Below are 16344 nucleotides of genomic sequence, written 5' to 3' on the forward strand. Positions count from 1 at the left end.
TAGAAATTAAAACTAATAGTTATCAAGTTGTTTATTTAAAAAGTAAGAAAATCATTAATGTCAAATGACACAAATTATTTTTATGAAAACCTGTTTTCCAAAATTTTGTTTATTGAGAGGCATTGGTTTTTTGTTTTGTTTTTTAATTTTATTTATTTTTATTTTATCTGTATGAATATATTGCCTGCATGTATGTGAGAGCACCCGTCATGCAATTCCGCAGAGGTCAGAAGAGGGCTTCAGATTCCCCTGGAACTGGAGTTAAGGACAGTTCGTAGCCTCCATGTGGATGCTGGGAATCGAACCCAGGTCTTCTGCAAGAGCAGTCAGTGCTCCTAACCACTGAGCCATCTCTCCAGCCCCAAGAGGCATTGTTTTATATGTTAAAACATTTTCTTAATGTGTGATGTAATTGAAACAACTCAGTTCTCTTATCTGTTTCTACTCTTCTGACCTGGAAGGATGGATGGATAGATGGATGGATGGATGGATGGATGGGTAGATAGGTAAATAAATGTGATAGAGATCTGTGCTGTTGTGTCCCTCCCCTTTGCCCCAGTATAGGGGTTCAAACCTTGTGCTTGCTGTATGTGTTCTGTAACACTGAGCTAGGATTCCAGCTTCCCTACCCCTAGGATGTCTTGATAAATTGTTTTGGTAGAGGTACATGAAGAAAATTCCTGACCTGGTGATATGGCGCAGTGGGTAAAGCACTTACCACACAAGCCTGATGACCTGAGTTCGATCCTAATAATTTACCTTTAGGTGGAAGGGAGAACTAACCTCACATAGTTGTCCTCTGACCGCATGTGTGTTGTCATGTGCGTGCCAGCCCCCTGCCCATGACATACACACAACAGTAATAAATAAATTTTTAAAAAGATAAACATTCCAATCATACAGATCTATAGGTAGAAAAGAAGAATATTTTAATAGCTGTTGAGGTTACTGTAGATAATAATTTATGTTAATGTTAGATTAAGACTCCACAATTGGTAGATTCTTAAAGGTTAGTTACAGTGTGGAAACCAAAACCATACTGACAAGCTGCTCTGTTGTATTAGAACCTATTTGTATGCCATCCATTTCAAATGGATGTTTATTCATACATAATGTTGTCATACATGAGTTATTGGGAGTATTGGCTTGGTGAGCTATGAAGATCCTCCAGTTGCTGACATACTTGATTTCAGTGTGGAAATGCTACAGTTGTTCATCTAACAATCTCATGGGAAAGTCCCTATTGGGAAGCTAAGCTCACGATCAAGATACCAGTTTTCCTCAATCCTGGTTGCCCCCCCCCCCAAAGCTTGCATTCTATCATTGGCAACATAGTGTGGTTATTTTCTAACATGGCAGGTGCCCTTAGTTCAGTTTTGGAAAAATGTCTGCCTGGTATATGGAAATGCTGAGCTTTTTGCTAAATCCTCCCTCCCTCTCTCGTCTCTCCCTGCCTCCCAATGTGTATGGTACAAACACTTTTCATTTGGCACTGTCACAGAAAGGGAACACTTTTCTCAGTCTACACACGTGGTGTAACTGGAAGCAGCTATGTAGTGTCGGCTTTAGGCTAAGTATTTTATGAAACATTTTTTACAGTTGGATAAGTACATGTGTAGTTATTGGATGATGAGAGAAAAATGTGTTTTTTACTCTGACCACATTCCAACCATATAGTGGCGGGAAAAAGTGCATTTGAAGTGAAGTTAATCTAGGTTTCAAATTCTAAATCTGTTGCTTGCATGATCTGTGTCTTTGGGAAGCTATTAAACATCTCTGAGCTCCAGTTTCCTCACTTAAAAATAATGTAATTTTTTATTTATTTTGGGAGCGTGTACATGAGTGTGGTGCACATGTGCCACGGTGTGCATGTGGAGGTCTGAAGTCAACTTTTCAGGTCAGCTCTCTCCATCCTTCCACCTTGTTTCGATGTAGCATCTCTCATTTCTCCTACTGAGTTATTTATGGTACGTTAGCTGGCTCACAAGCTTCTGGACAGTTCTCCAGTCTCTGCCTCCCATCTCATCATAGGAGTGCTTTTTAATATGGGTTCTGGGAAAGCATGGCTGTTACCCACTAAGTCATCTCTCTGGCCCAGTTTCCTCATTTTAAAATGGGTCCACATCGCCTTTCTTAGATGGTTTCTGCAGTGATTGAATGAGCTAATAATATATGAACCCAAATATATGTAAAGTACATATATGTAAATATATATGAACTACATTCCTAGCACATGGTGGGAACCGGTAGTCTTTCCTTCCCTTATTTCATTTTCTGTTGTTCTCTAAAAGTTTTAGGGATGTTCTTTGGAGTGTCTTTGACTTACTGTTGACACTGGTCTAAGGTATTATCTTAGAGCCAGCAGAATGGGCTTTGCTTTAAAGAGGATGTTATAGATCCTGATGTAAGTACCTCCTGACCAATAATGGAGCAGGCAGAGCACTGACTTTATAGCAGATAAATGAATGATGGGTCATAAGAAAACAGTGTGGTCACCCTTGGCAATGGGTTCAGCCACTTTGGTCGTTCTCACCCTGAGAATAGATTATAACCTTGTGGAAAGTTTAGAAAGAATATTTGTATTGGGTAGTCCCATCATGGCCTCTGCTGTGACTGCCTGTGACTGACTGGAAAGCTATTTAAAAAAAAAAAAAAAGCTGTGATATCAGTGTTTTTAAGGCTCCCCATATCTTTCATTGTGGGGTTCGGGTTCTGAATTGGTGACCAACCTTTCAGAAATTGACTTTGTTCATTTGTAACCCCGGTTGACAGGCTCACTCTATGGGAGTGATAGTTACCACCATTTATTGAATGTCTACTGTATGTTAAGGTCTTTGCAAATGTGATGGCATTTACTCCTATCCACAATTCTGCTGGAGAAAGGGAGCTTTGAAAGTAAATTTTATGAAGTGATAAGGTTGATGGGGTTTAGAACATGGCTAAAGTTGCATGGCTAAGAGACCAGAAGTATCAAACACAGGCTTGTTTTTATTCACAGTCCAGATCCCACATTTCATTTCTTTAAATTTCTGAAAATATGAAGAACAGTGAGAGGTGTGATGATAGTGTGATGTGTTGAGGGGGGGTGTCTGTGTATTTTTCAAACACTGAACCCAAGGTTCACAAGCCAGTCCTTTAGACCCATGTGTGATAGCATTGTTTAGCATTTTGCATGTGTTCCTGGTCTCCTTCTTCCTTTCCCCCTTTTTTCTCTTGTTTTCTTTCCTAATTGAAGAGTGCACTGACAATCCCTCTGAAACCTAGATTTGGTTTTCTGGACTCCCCAGTGGTTGGAATCTTCACTCCCGTTGGATCCCTGATGCTAAATCTACAAGTGAGGCAGCTATGACACTGTCACCTGGAGCAAACACTCCCCTTCAGATGATGCTCTGATGACAAAGATCAAAACTCGACATAGCAGAGATGTTTTAGAATAGTCGGTGTAGTGCACACACGTCTATAAGCCTCTATACATTGTTGGCGTACAGAGAGAATAAGTGATCAAACAATCAGATTAACAAACAAAGTAAATGTGTAGCTGGGCTTGAAAAACTTACATATTTGGGATGGTCAGGGGTAGAGAGTAGGATGGGGAGATACTTTCTGTTACATTCAAGGGAAATTAAAGACTCTTGTGTTCTATTGATTTCCTCTAAGCTCACTGCACATTGTTTTTTATAAAAGCTAAATGATGACAAAGAGAGACCATAACTTTTGGAAGCATAGAGTTTTAGATGCAGAAGTTGGGGGGTGCTTCCAAGAAATGAGCTGTCACTGGAGAGGCAGCATCCTCCACTGGAAGACACTCTTCACATCCACCCTAGTGTGCTCCAGCAGTCAGGGAAAAACACACCCTCTCTGAGCTTTCCTTCCCACAAAGACCTCTGAAAAGTATATGGGGAGGCAAGGCTTTATGGGATGACCATCTCCTTTGAGAGTCCATAGCCAGTCATAATGGTCACCTGCCTGTTAATATCGTTTATCAATAAATAAGGTAGAAAACTGGGGTACTCTTTCACCCTCTTCTCTTCTCTTCCCCACTGAAAAATCCACTTTTTTCTCACTATATGAATAATTTAAAAGTGCAGTGGAGAAAAAGAAAGATTTGGATGGCAGAAGACAGCTCATTTGTTTTTTATTTCTTATAACAATGTTAATTGCAAGTAGACCGTGTACAAGTTCCCAACATTTCAAAATGAAAAAATGGTTTGTTGGGAAGAATTAAGAATTAATTCATTTGAAGACAAGGTGTAGTAGCACATATCTTTGGTTTGAACACTTAGGAGACAGATGCAGGCAAATCTCTGTGAATTCAAGGTCATCCTAGTCTACATAGTGAGGTGAGTTCCAGTCAAGTGAGGGCCAAATAGTGAGACTTTGTTTTGAAACAGACAAAAATTTAATTCACTTGAACTCAAATATAGTGTGTATCAAAATAGGGCTTTTAGCACAAGTGAAATGATAATAACACATCTTGGGTCAAATCTGGTTCTGTAGCTGTTGGGATTGTATGTGTGACCCTTATAAGGTTTGAAAGTCGTGTCAGAATTAGCTTTGACTTGTCATGGGGCACAGTCACTCTTAGTCATGGTGACCATTGGTTTCTCACCCATCATATGAACAGTTAGTCACACCTATTATCGCCTTCGGTTCTCAAAATAATCTTGCATATAAGTATTCATATTTTTCATAGAAGGAAACTTTGGTTTGGAGAGATTGGTTATATCTGACAAACAACCAGTGTTGGTAGATATAAAATCTCATTGGAAGGCTGTGGTAGATGACAGAATCTTAGTATTTGACAGGACTTTATGTTTTACCAAGTCTATTCTCCCTCTGATTCCATCTGTCAGAAAGAGATGACCATTTGTCACATGTTTAGAATGAAAACACTGGATTCTCAGAAAGAAGCTTGGTGGTTGGCATGAGGCATCATTTAGAGTTCTAGAAGGAGGGTAGACATGAGCATTGTATTCCACATGTACTTACTAAAGTGTTTCTACTTTTTCCATTCAGTGGTTGTGCTGGATAGCTTTAGTGTCAACTTGACTCACCTGAGTTGAGGGACCCTCAATTGGGGAATTGCCTTCATTGGACTGGCATGTGGCCATGTCCATGGGGCATCTTCTTGATTGTTGAATGATGTGGGAGGGCCCAGCCCACTGTGGGTAGTGCTACCCCTAGGAAGGTGGGCCTGTGTTGCATAAGAAAGCAGGCTGAGCAGGGGCCAGGGGAGCAAGCAAGTAAGCAGCATTCCTCTGTGGCCTGTGCTCCAGCTCCTGCCTCCAGGTTCCTGCCCTGAGTTCCTACCTTGGGCTCCCGGATGAACTGTGACCCGAGATATGTAAGCTAAATAAACCCTTTCCTCCCCAAATTGATATTGGTCAGAGTGTTTTGTCACAGCAAAGGAGAAACAAACTAGGACAGTGGTCTTCAGCCTAAAGCATCATGGGACGTCTCATGACCTAGTTAAAAGAATTGGGCACAAAGAGATCATATTTATTTTCCTTTTGCAGAGAACATGACTAATTTTAATATATTTCAAAGAGTTAGTCATTGGCTTGAAATGCCAGATCTTTTTTTAAAAAAAAGTCTCTTAAAATATTAAATAGACCTTCTTATTCTTTGGGTCACAACTCAATCCCTAGAGAGAACAAGACACATTGAAATAAAGAACTGGTTCAGTATGATTTATAGTCAAACCATCATAGCTGCCTGGGGATGATTTTGTGACTTGAGTTTAAAAATATCCTAAAATGAAGAAGCAAACAGTTTTGTGGTTATGTTGTCCAAATTCTGAATTATGTTTTAATCCCCAGCCCAGGTCCAAGTCAACCTAAACTTTTGATGGAAATCAAATATCTGAATAATGAAAGTATGACTTTATTATTTTGATAACATAACTTGATGATACATTGCTTCACTTTAAGCTTTATTTTCAAGTGAGCAAAGTGACTGTGGGAAGGAGTTAAAATGTTTACCTAATACTCTGAAGAGTAATGAGTTCTTGGAGACATTAATTTTATCTCTGTACTTTATAAAACAAAAGTTTTCTTGGCCATTTTGACTGATGTGATTTGGGGCTTTGCTTTAAATTATTGATTACAGTTGAAAATGGAGGGCTTTTCTGATGAGAACAGCACTCTCTTTAATAGCCTTTCACAAAATCAATTCCCACCATTCCTGCCATGCCCCTTCAGGGTATTGATGGACATGAATCTTGGGATGAATTTTTTGTTTCCCAAACCTAATTTTTTATGATTTCCCCCAACGTGCCATATTTATTCAAACAATTTGAAATAAAACTCCTGTAAAATGATTTATGTAATGCTTTAAAAAGGGATGTGTGAAGGGTTTTGCTATTTAGGTGGTACTGAGTGATGGATCAGTTTGATAGATTCCTGGACTCCCTACTTTTGTTTCTAGATTCCATCTCTTGGCTGGAAAGAGACAGATCATGTATCAGTGTCTCTCACACTGGAGGCAGTTCTGGGGCAAATGCACCTTTCATAACTGTCTTGTTCCAGTGAATCCATACAAAGAAGCACTGAGGCAGCTTTCAGGTGGAGCTCTGGCAGTGCGGAGGCCACGTCCATGCAGATGAGTATGGGAGAGGTGGTCATGCTTTCCCCCACACAATCTGAGTCAAATTCTTATTCACATGAGATGTCTTGCTTTGAATGGGAAGCTGATTTGGATGCTTGTGAAGAAGGATAAGACAGCTATGGAGGAATGTAGCTCAGAACCCCAAGGATGCTGGTAGCAGAGGAGTTGGAGTGGGTTGTACAGTCACAGCAAAAGACTGTAAGTAGTTTCTAATCATGGACAGTATTTCATTGGCTATGCCTTGTTTCTGGATTGTTTCAGAACTGTTTTTCTTTTTTAAAAAAGTTTTACTGTTTTGTTAGAAGAAACATGGGATTTTGAGTTTGGCCAAGTTTTTGGCGTTTCTGAGGTCCGAGAGTTGAAGCCTGAGCAGCTTGAAGAGTTTCAAAAGAAAATCTACCTCTGTTTTCTCCTTCATGTGTACCAATTTCTTCTCTATGATGTCTAGTAAATTACCCACGTAGAAAAAGTCTATATTCTAGATAATATGAATCTGCGTGTTTTCTCGCCAAATGCTTTTGTTCAAAGCAGAATGTCTTTTTACCAATAATGAAATACAAACACTTGTAATTATGAGCAGTAATGTTTATCTCACACAATTCGACTTGCATCTAGAATGTTACTTTGCTCAACTTACCAGAAATTACCAAGTTGTTTTTTTAACCAGCCTTGCTTTAATTAAAATGAACTTCTATGACATTTTTCTATTATTTTTATATATAACACAACATAACATAACCTAGAGTTTTAATGTGGTGAAACTGTTACAGAATGGGGAAAGTAGCATTTTAATTTCAGTTTATATAGTAAGAAATCTGCCTTTAATAGTGACTAAAAGTGCCCTATTTTCTGTGTTTTCACTCTGTATGGATTAATAGTCAATATATTGAACACAAAATTCAATATAGCTAAAGTGGTTTTACAAGATAATGAAATCAATACTAACCCGGGGAGACCTGTCTTGGTCATAGCAGCCTGGCTCACAACTGGCATGGCTCTGTTGGTATGCATGTGAATCCCATAGTCCCTTTGTCACCTCTTAGAAAAGTCTGTGTTTCTTCCAAGACTAGTACTGCCAAAGTGGACCTGAGTGACTCAAGTCAGCATAACTTAATTATTTTAAAATTGGGCTGGAGAGATGGTTCCGTGGCTAAGAACACTGACTGCGCTTCCAGAGCACCCTGGTTGGATTCCTAGCACCCACATGGCAGCTAACAACCATGTATAACTCCAGTTCCAGGGAATCCGATGCCCTCTTCTGACCTCCACAGGCATTGCACAATACGGGTGCACTTACACACATGCAAGCAATACACTCATACACATAAAATAAAATAAATAATACATAAAATATTGAAAAGTAATTAGCCTACATAGTTTGAAATTTTGTTAACTTATTAACTCATGAAACAGGCATGTTCACTGAATACAAAGCTAGACTATATGTGTGTGTGTGTGTGTGTGTGTGTGTGTGTGTGTGTAAAAGTGTGTATATATATGAAATTTAAAGCCATCTCTTAATTTTACTACCCAAAAGTTAGAATTCTAATGGATTTTTAAAAAATATTTTATTTGCTGGGAGTGGTGGCACACGCCTTTAATCCCAGCACTTGGGAGGCAGAGGAAGGCAGATCCTTGTGAGTTCAAGGCCAGCCTGGTCTACATAGTGAGCTCAGGTCAGCTGGGACTACAGGGAGACCCTGTCTCAAAAAGACAAAAAAAATATTTATTTATTATTTTTATTTTATGTGTAGGGGTTTTTTGCCTGCATGTATGTGAGTGCACCCGTGTCATGCAATGCCATGGAGGTCAGAAGAGGGCATTGGATTCCCCTGGAACTGGAGTTAAGGATGGTTTGGAGCCACCATGTGGGTGCTGGGAATCGAACCCAGGTCCTCTGCAAGAGCAGTCAGTGCTCTTAACCTCTGAGCCATCTCTCCAGCCCCCTACTGGATTTTTAATATCTTTTCAGACTTTGTTTTATAAACTTTGCTTTATATATTTCTAGTTAAAAATATAATGTTAATAGCTACTTTTCTCAATTTCAGGAAATTGCTAAATGTATTGTTTGATAACTTGACTTTTCACTTATTATGTTAAATAATGGGTATACTGACAAATTTACCCATCAATCAGTAGATACACTTAAAAAATTTTTAATTTATTGTTTGTGTATGAGTGTTATGCCTGCGTGTGTGTAAGTGCTCCTGTGTCATGCAGTGCCCTTGGAGGTCAGAAGAGGGTGTCAGAACCCCTGGAACTGGATTTACAGACAAATTGTTAGCTGCCACGTAGGTGCCAGGATTCAAACCCGGGTCCTCTGCAAGAGCAGCCAGTGCTCTTAACCACCAAGCCATCTCTCCAGCCCCAGTAGATAAACCTTTTTTAAAATGGGGTTTTATGTAGCTCAGGCTGGCCTTGAATTTTCTATGTAGCCAAGAATGACCTTGAACTTCTGATTCTACTGCCTCTACCTCCTGAGTGCCAGGATTAGCACCACCACTCCTGATTTTTTGCAATGCTGGGGATGGATCTCAGGACCTTGTGGTAGCTGTTCTACCAACTAAGCTACTTCCTAATTCCTAAATACAATTTTTAGTGGATAGTCAGTAATTTGGGTTCAGAATACACAATTTATTTAAAATAGTTCGTTTCTTGAATATTTAGCTTGTTTTTTTTTTTCTTCAGCTTGTTAATTTGGTGAATGTTAACACATTTTTGCATCTGCTATCAGTATGGCTTAACTCATTTACAGTTCCTGTCTCAAATAGATGATAATCACTGAGATCCTCAGTTACTGATCATGAGACCTGCTCTAAGAACGTTCTGGTAGCCCCAAGGTGGTAGAGCATCTTGTCTAGGGTTCCCTAGGCAGCCTTTCCAAAGAGGTGATGTTTATAGGGAGGTCAGAAAGATGGAAAAGGGCTAGCTTTGTCCAGAGATGTGGTGGAAGTTGACTGGGAAGACATTCTAGACAGAGGAGGAACATGAGCAAAGCCCCAGGTCAAGTGATGCCAACTGGAATTGTAACCAGATTATCGTACATTTTGTCTTAATAAAGAGCAAAGCAAGACAACGGGAAGCCACGTGACGACAGCATCAGATTCGTGTTTTGAAAATGGAAAATAAACGGGAATCTTGACCTTTATTGTGCTGTGGGCTCTTTTGGCGGTCTGATGGAGCTTGGGGACAGCTCCTAAGAATAATGGCTCTAAATCTACTAGATCAAACATATCAGATTGCCAAGAAGACCACTTGTATTGAAACAAAATTGTCAAGATAGTAAACACACAATTGTAATATAATAGTGTATTGACTCACTCAATATGATTGTGTGAGGAGTCTAATATCTATGTAATTCCACCTATGAGAGTAAACACTAACAGCTGTCACGTGTGTGGAAATGCCTGGTTTTGTTGGAGGGAGAATTACAGATTCTGTAATATATCATTGGCTACTGACTTTATAATAACTAAGCGAACATTTTTTTCCACATTCAAGTTCATGGACCCTCCTGATCAGACCATGGGCTCCATTATCCACCACCCACACTGAAAGGCCCTGGGCATGGGCCAAGATAGGAGAGGGCTGCCAAGGGAGGAGCAGCAGGCAGCCAGGAGGGTGTTTCCTGGAAGCCAGATTTTAGGGGTATTTTAAAACAAAAAAATTTTGATGGCGTTGAAAGGTGCGAAGAAGTGAAAGTAAAATAAGAGCTGAAAATGTTTTTAATTTACCATAAAGAAATTACTGATAACTGGGTGTGGTAGTGCACACTTATAATTCCAGCACTCAGGATCCTGGGGTGAGAGGATTGTGAGTTTGACGCCAGTGTGGACTATGTAGTGAGATCCTGTCTCAGGGAATAAAAGAGGGGGAGGGATAGAGACGTAGCTCAGTGGTAGATTGCTTGCCTAGCATGTGAAACTAGAGTCCATTCCCAGTTTTGCAAAAAAATTAAAAATTAAGTTATGAATGACCAAAGGAGAGTGATTTTGGAGATGTAGTATGGGAGGAAATGCAGTGTGATTCAGTTAGTGGAAAGTGTGAGGCCAGGACTTGCAGAAAGCCAGGGTAGATGGTGATGCATTCTAATGACAGTTCTGACAGGTTTACCAGTCAGAACATTTCCTCTTAAATCCATTGCATCATCAGCTTTCTTCAGCGGTATTGTAGGGAAAGGAACACATGGTTGCGGGTTGTTGGTTTTGCTTCATAAAAAGGGGCTAATGCTCTGTGGTTCCCCCCTCCTTTCGTGTTTTGGGGATAATAGCACTAATAGCTAAGGCAGTGTTCTGAGCACATTACCTAAAAACCTTACATTTCATATAAGAAGACTACTATTATTACCTGTGTGTAAAAAAATATGCACTCTACAAATATTAACCTCTGAGGAATCCTAATTTAAATGGCATGGATTCTAACCTGCAACTTTTTTTTGAGAAATGTGATTAGCAGAACAAAGTGTGTAGCCTATCCTTTGAGAATTTAAAACCAGAAAGTACTAGAAAATCCCAGAGCTCATCCAGGCACTTACACTCCCTGTGCAGGTAAGAAGCCATCTCAGCCAAAGGTGCCCCACTCACACAGAACAGTACAGCCTAGGGCTCTGCTTACTTCTATCCAGGCACTGTCAGTTATTTCGTTTCCTGTGTGGCTTTTAATTTTTTTTTAAAGATGTGCTCCAACTACTCTTATTAATAAATTCAGAGCTCATTGAATTAATGAAAGTTTTTCTTTGTTTTTCATTATCCTTTTGAATTAGAGTATTTTTCCTCTAATGTGTATATTAATTAGGTGCTAAGTGAAATGGAATCTTGGGTAAAATGAGCTTTTCTTGTTTACTTGTAAGCATAAAATCTCAATAATTTTCATGATGGCAAACACAGTCAAGGAACTGTAGAGCTGAGGGTGATGTAGGAACCACAGAAAGCTTGCACGATTCATCTGCCAAGCCAAAAGCCCTTTGACAATTGGATTGATACCCATTCCTCATGGAAGATAGTCAGTGATGCTTGATAGTTTTAAAAAATACCAAGTATAGATATGACTGAATATTTTTCCTCTTTCTTCTGGAATAAAATCTTTCTTTGACCAGACGGTGCTTTTTCTTTAAGCTTCTTCTCCACTCTTACAGATTCACATTGACCTTAAGAGATGATTGTTACCAAATGTAAACCTAAGTAATGTCCCGACATGAAGATGGTGGCTAGCATAAAGTGACCTTGTTCTATCCTCAGAGCTACCTGGTTTGAGCTGAAGCACGTGCTTGCTGCACATGTCTTTTGTGGTTGTCCAGCACTTTATGGATTAGATCCGCAAAGTCAATGCACCTGTAGCCATAAACCATCTCTGCCTTTGTTTTCTTCCATCTTCTGCATCAGCACTTGGTTACAGGTACAAAAGAGAACATTTTGACCGCATTCACATGAAAATATCTGGACCATTTTTGCCACTGCTTCTGGTAGAAACCCTGAAGCCTCTTAACTGTGTGCCACATGGCTGTGTCATGACTTTCAGAGTCCTGGAGCATAATGTGTTTTGTCTTCTGTGTTACATGGAACTCAGGTTCACGGCTGCTTTATCCCCACTAGAGCAGAGGCTGCTTATAGTCAGGGATAGTATGTCAGTGTTTTTCTAGTAGTCTTGTTTATGCACTCATTCATAAGATTGGTTGAGATACTGTTACAGTAGCAGTAAAAGATTACTAAGAGAAAACTCCTGGTCAAGAGAATAGAAATTCTGGCCTGGGTAGAGACCTAACATTCCAGTTGTGCCAGGTCAATCACCCAGCCAAGAGATCTCCCCTAGGAAGGTAGGTTCACCTTAAACCATGCTAAAGAGCTGCTGAGATTTACAGCTTGCCTGCTCTGGATTTAAAAAAAAAAAAAACCTAATAAAATTGTCCTGGAGCTTCCATTTGAGTCCATTCTTAAATTCTTTTATTTGTGAGACTAAGAACCCCAAGAGTGACTTGAGATTTACCCCTGTATCAATAGACTCATGTGTCCCAGGCTTCCCCCACTGTCACCTTGAACTTTGATCCTTTTGCCTCCACCTGCTGGGATATCAGGCATGTATCACCATACCCAGTTTAATGGGGTGTTGGGAATCAGACCCAGGACTTCGTACGTGCTGGGCAAGCACTCTGCCAATTGAACTACATCCCAAACTTCTGGTGGTCATTTGTATCTCTCTCACACATTGTAGTAAATCCTAATCTATGGGATTAGACCTCCCGACTGAGATGATATCTGAGTCTGTGTGTGTACCACGTGTTTTTAATATGTGCTTCTTCAAATGTATTTAGATGCTCTTGACACTAATAAGCCGCAAGGCCCTTTAGAAATATACTGTAATATGCAGAATCAAGAAGAAGAAAGGGTACTTTCAAAATGTTGGGGAAGCCAAAAGAAAGGGTACTTGCAAAAGGAAAAGTACATAGCTTTTTTTTTTTTCATTTCATAGTGGATATGCGTGTTCAACTTTCTGCATTTTGAAGTAGCAGGAACCATTTCTGTATTCTGTAAGTGCCCAATAAGCATTGTCCCTTTGGGGCAGTGATTGTAAAAGTTGGGCTTCCTTTTTAATTCCGTAGACCAGTAGTGCAGTGGGAATTAGACATGACTGGACTCTCATTTGGTGGATATGCTGAATGAGATAATGCCATTATTGTTCTTGGTAATTACTTTTTATTTTGTTAGAATTTTTCTAATAAAGCTTTTAAACAGAATACTGAATTCTTAATAAGTTAAGCCTTTTCTCACTCAGTACTAAGAATACAATAAAAGACACCCTGGTATTTGGATGTTAAGAGCCTGTTCTTCATGCTGTTGTAAGATTTGAATCTGAGGTTTGCAGGCTATTTTCCTGTCTCAAGAGTTGGCCTTCTTTCCTCTGTGAGATATGCAAATAGGACAGTGTCTTTCCCTTGTGGCATTCCAGACCATTTTAGTTATTTTGATATTTGAAGGATTATCTGTAGGCATTCATCTCCCTAGACTGAAAGCTCCTGAGCCCCAGAAGTGGCTGTGACTTACTGCCCAGCAGAGTGACTACCCTCACCTAGCATGTTCAGTGCCTGCTAGTGATCAAGGGCTCTGTGATCATAGATGCTATGTCTGTGTAGCCACTTTATCATCTAGAGATTCTTTTCTACTTTTTAAAAACTGGGCAATTCTACAGTAATATAATTCTCCACAGCATCCAGTCCCCAAACTAAATGATGCAAACTACCTTGGCTAATTTAATGTTGAAACAGAAGCCTGCCCCCTGGTGTCAGGTCAAGAACTGGCATCTTGGCTAATTTTTTTATTGAGTCCTAATTGATTTAGTTGATGTAATACATTGTACATTTTGCATAAAATAAGCACCATGTAAAATTGCTGCTGAATTGCCACTATGTAACTGAAATTTTTGTTTATATTAAAAATTGTTTCATTCCTGGCCTAACTAATAACTTAGAATTAAAGTCTAATTTTAGTAAGTTTTTTATTTATTGCTAATTTGCTAATGCTGAATTTTATAGAGGAGAAAAATAATAGTAATTATTATAGAAACAAAAATAGCTTAAAATTCTTTTCCCCCATTAGTTTATGTGTCTTTTTACTGCTGATAATTTTCCTAATAATCTTGCCCCAAAGGAATGATAAAAATTCATGTTTAAGTCTTTAAGCTGGGCATACTGGCTCCTGCCTGTAATACCAGCACTTAGAAGATGGAGCCAGGATGATCAGGAGTTCAAGGTCATCCTCAGCTTTATAGGGAGTTCAAGACCAGACTTACCACATGTGACCTGTCAAAGTCTTTTAAGTAACTTAATTTACTAGTTTAGATTAAGTGAGAATGCAGGTGTACATGAACGTCTCTAGAATCAGTCATTCAGGTCTTGAGTTAAGAAATGAAGAATCAGATTGAGCATGGTGATACACGCCTTTAATCCCAGCACTCAGGAGGCAGAGGCAGTCAGATCTCTGAGTTCAAAGCCAGCCTGGTCTACATAGGAAGTTCAAGGTCAGCTGGAGCTACAGGGAGCCCCTGTCTCAAAAAGACCAAAAAAAAAACAAAAAAAAAAACCAAAAAACCCAAAACAACATGGTTTAGGTAGAGAGTTCCACAAAAAGAATCTGTTCTCTGTTTTTGTAAAGAACAAGGCTTACATCGGAGAAAATAGGGCTTCTTTCTTATTTCATTCAGATTTCTTTACCTAAAAGTTACTTATGCTTTGTACAGAAGACTTTAGGGTATCATGGTTTCCCTTCTAGGCCAACTTTTAAATTATATAAGATGGTTTATATGAGCAGCGTGGCCAGAGAAGACAGGGCTTACCAATGTTTAAAAAGAAAGGTATTCTTATCATTATTAAACTTATTTTTAACTGCTACATTAAAATGTAGAAATGGTACCAGGCATGGTGGTGCACACCTTTTTTAATCTCAGCACTCAGGAGGCAGAGGCAGGTGGATCTCTGTGAGATCGAGGCCAGCTTGGTCTACATAGTGAGTTCCAGGGCAGCAGGGGCTACAGGGAGACCCTGTCTCAAAAAGAACCCCCCAAATGTAGAAATGATAACGTATTTATGGGCTATCAGGTATGTGTTAATGCATGTGTACATTGTATAATGTTTAAATTGAATAAACCTCTCTCTTGCCTGAAACAAGTAACATTTCTTTATGAAGAAAACATTCAAAATCTTTTCTAACTTTCTGAATTACACACTGGGTCGCTATTTGTAGTCACTCTACTAAGCAGCAGCAACCAGAACTACTACTTCCTATCTAATTATAGCTTAATACCATTGATCCACCCCATCCCTGAGAATATTTATCAGTAACACATAGTATATTCCAATAACTGTGCTAAAAAGCATTTCTGTGTGGGTTCTTGCAAACCCAAATTCTATTGCAGGAGTCAGACTGTAATTAAACATATAATTAGACACAATTAGTTGTGATTACTGTTCAACACAGAAAACCACTGCAGTTCAGGGAATGGAGTGAGGGTTGAGGTTGGAACTGGATCAGTGATTATAAGCAGAAAGAAAGGCAAAAGCCTTATGAAAAACCAGAGCAGATATCACCTTGGCTCTGTAATAAAACACGATCAGTTCAGTGAAGGAAGAGCCTCATCCCCGCAGCTTCCTTGGTACTGGCTATGAAGATGGCAGCCATCTCCCACTTGGCATTGTGGCTGCCCTTAGACTTCCTGAAGCCCAAGGTTATCATAAAGAGAACCAAGAAGTTCATCCAACACCAGTCAGAACCGTATATCAAAATTAAGCATAATTCCCAGAAGTATTGACAACACACTGTCAATACAGAAGGTTAAAAGGCCAGGTCTTGATGACCATTGAGCATAGGAACAAGGAAACAAAGCACACACTGCCCAGTGGCTCCTGGAACTTTCTGGTCCACAGTGTCAAGGATCTGAAAATGCTGGTGATGTACAGCAAATCTTCCCGTACTAGCACTGCCCCTAGTGTTTCTTCCGGGAGCCACAAGGCTGTTATGGAACTAATGACCCAGCTGGCCATCAGCACATCTTTCTCAATGCTGGCCTGTGCAGGGAAGAAAATGAATAACCCTTCACAAAAGCAGGCATGCTAAAATATAATGGTCTGTTGCTTGTCGAAGTCTAGATGTGTATTTGGGGAGATTAGGGTTTTATTAAGAGTATTTCTACTCAGTTTTAGGGATTAAAACTAAATATTTTCTCTACTCACTATTCTCATAAGCTTTGATT

The 16344-nt window shown here is 39.5% G+C and overlaps 1 protein-coding gene across 16 annotated transcripts in view; it reads left to right on the forward strand.

Annotated features, from left to right (window-relative positions):
- Apbb2 (amyloid beta precursor protein binding family B member 2) overlaps positions 1-16344 on the forward strand; it is a 364818-nt gene that overhangs the window by 210623 nt on the left and 137851 nt on the right. The window lies entirely within an intron of this gene.

This window comes from Nannospalax galili, unplaced genomic scaffold, assembly GCF_000622305.1.
Source record: "Nannospalax galili isolate Female #2095 unplaced genomic scaffold, S.galili_v1.0 scaffold772, whole genome shotgun sequence".
Lineage (NCBI taxonomy): Eukaryota > Metazoa > Chordata > Mammalia > Rodentia > Spalacidae > Nannospalax > Nannospalax galili.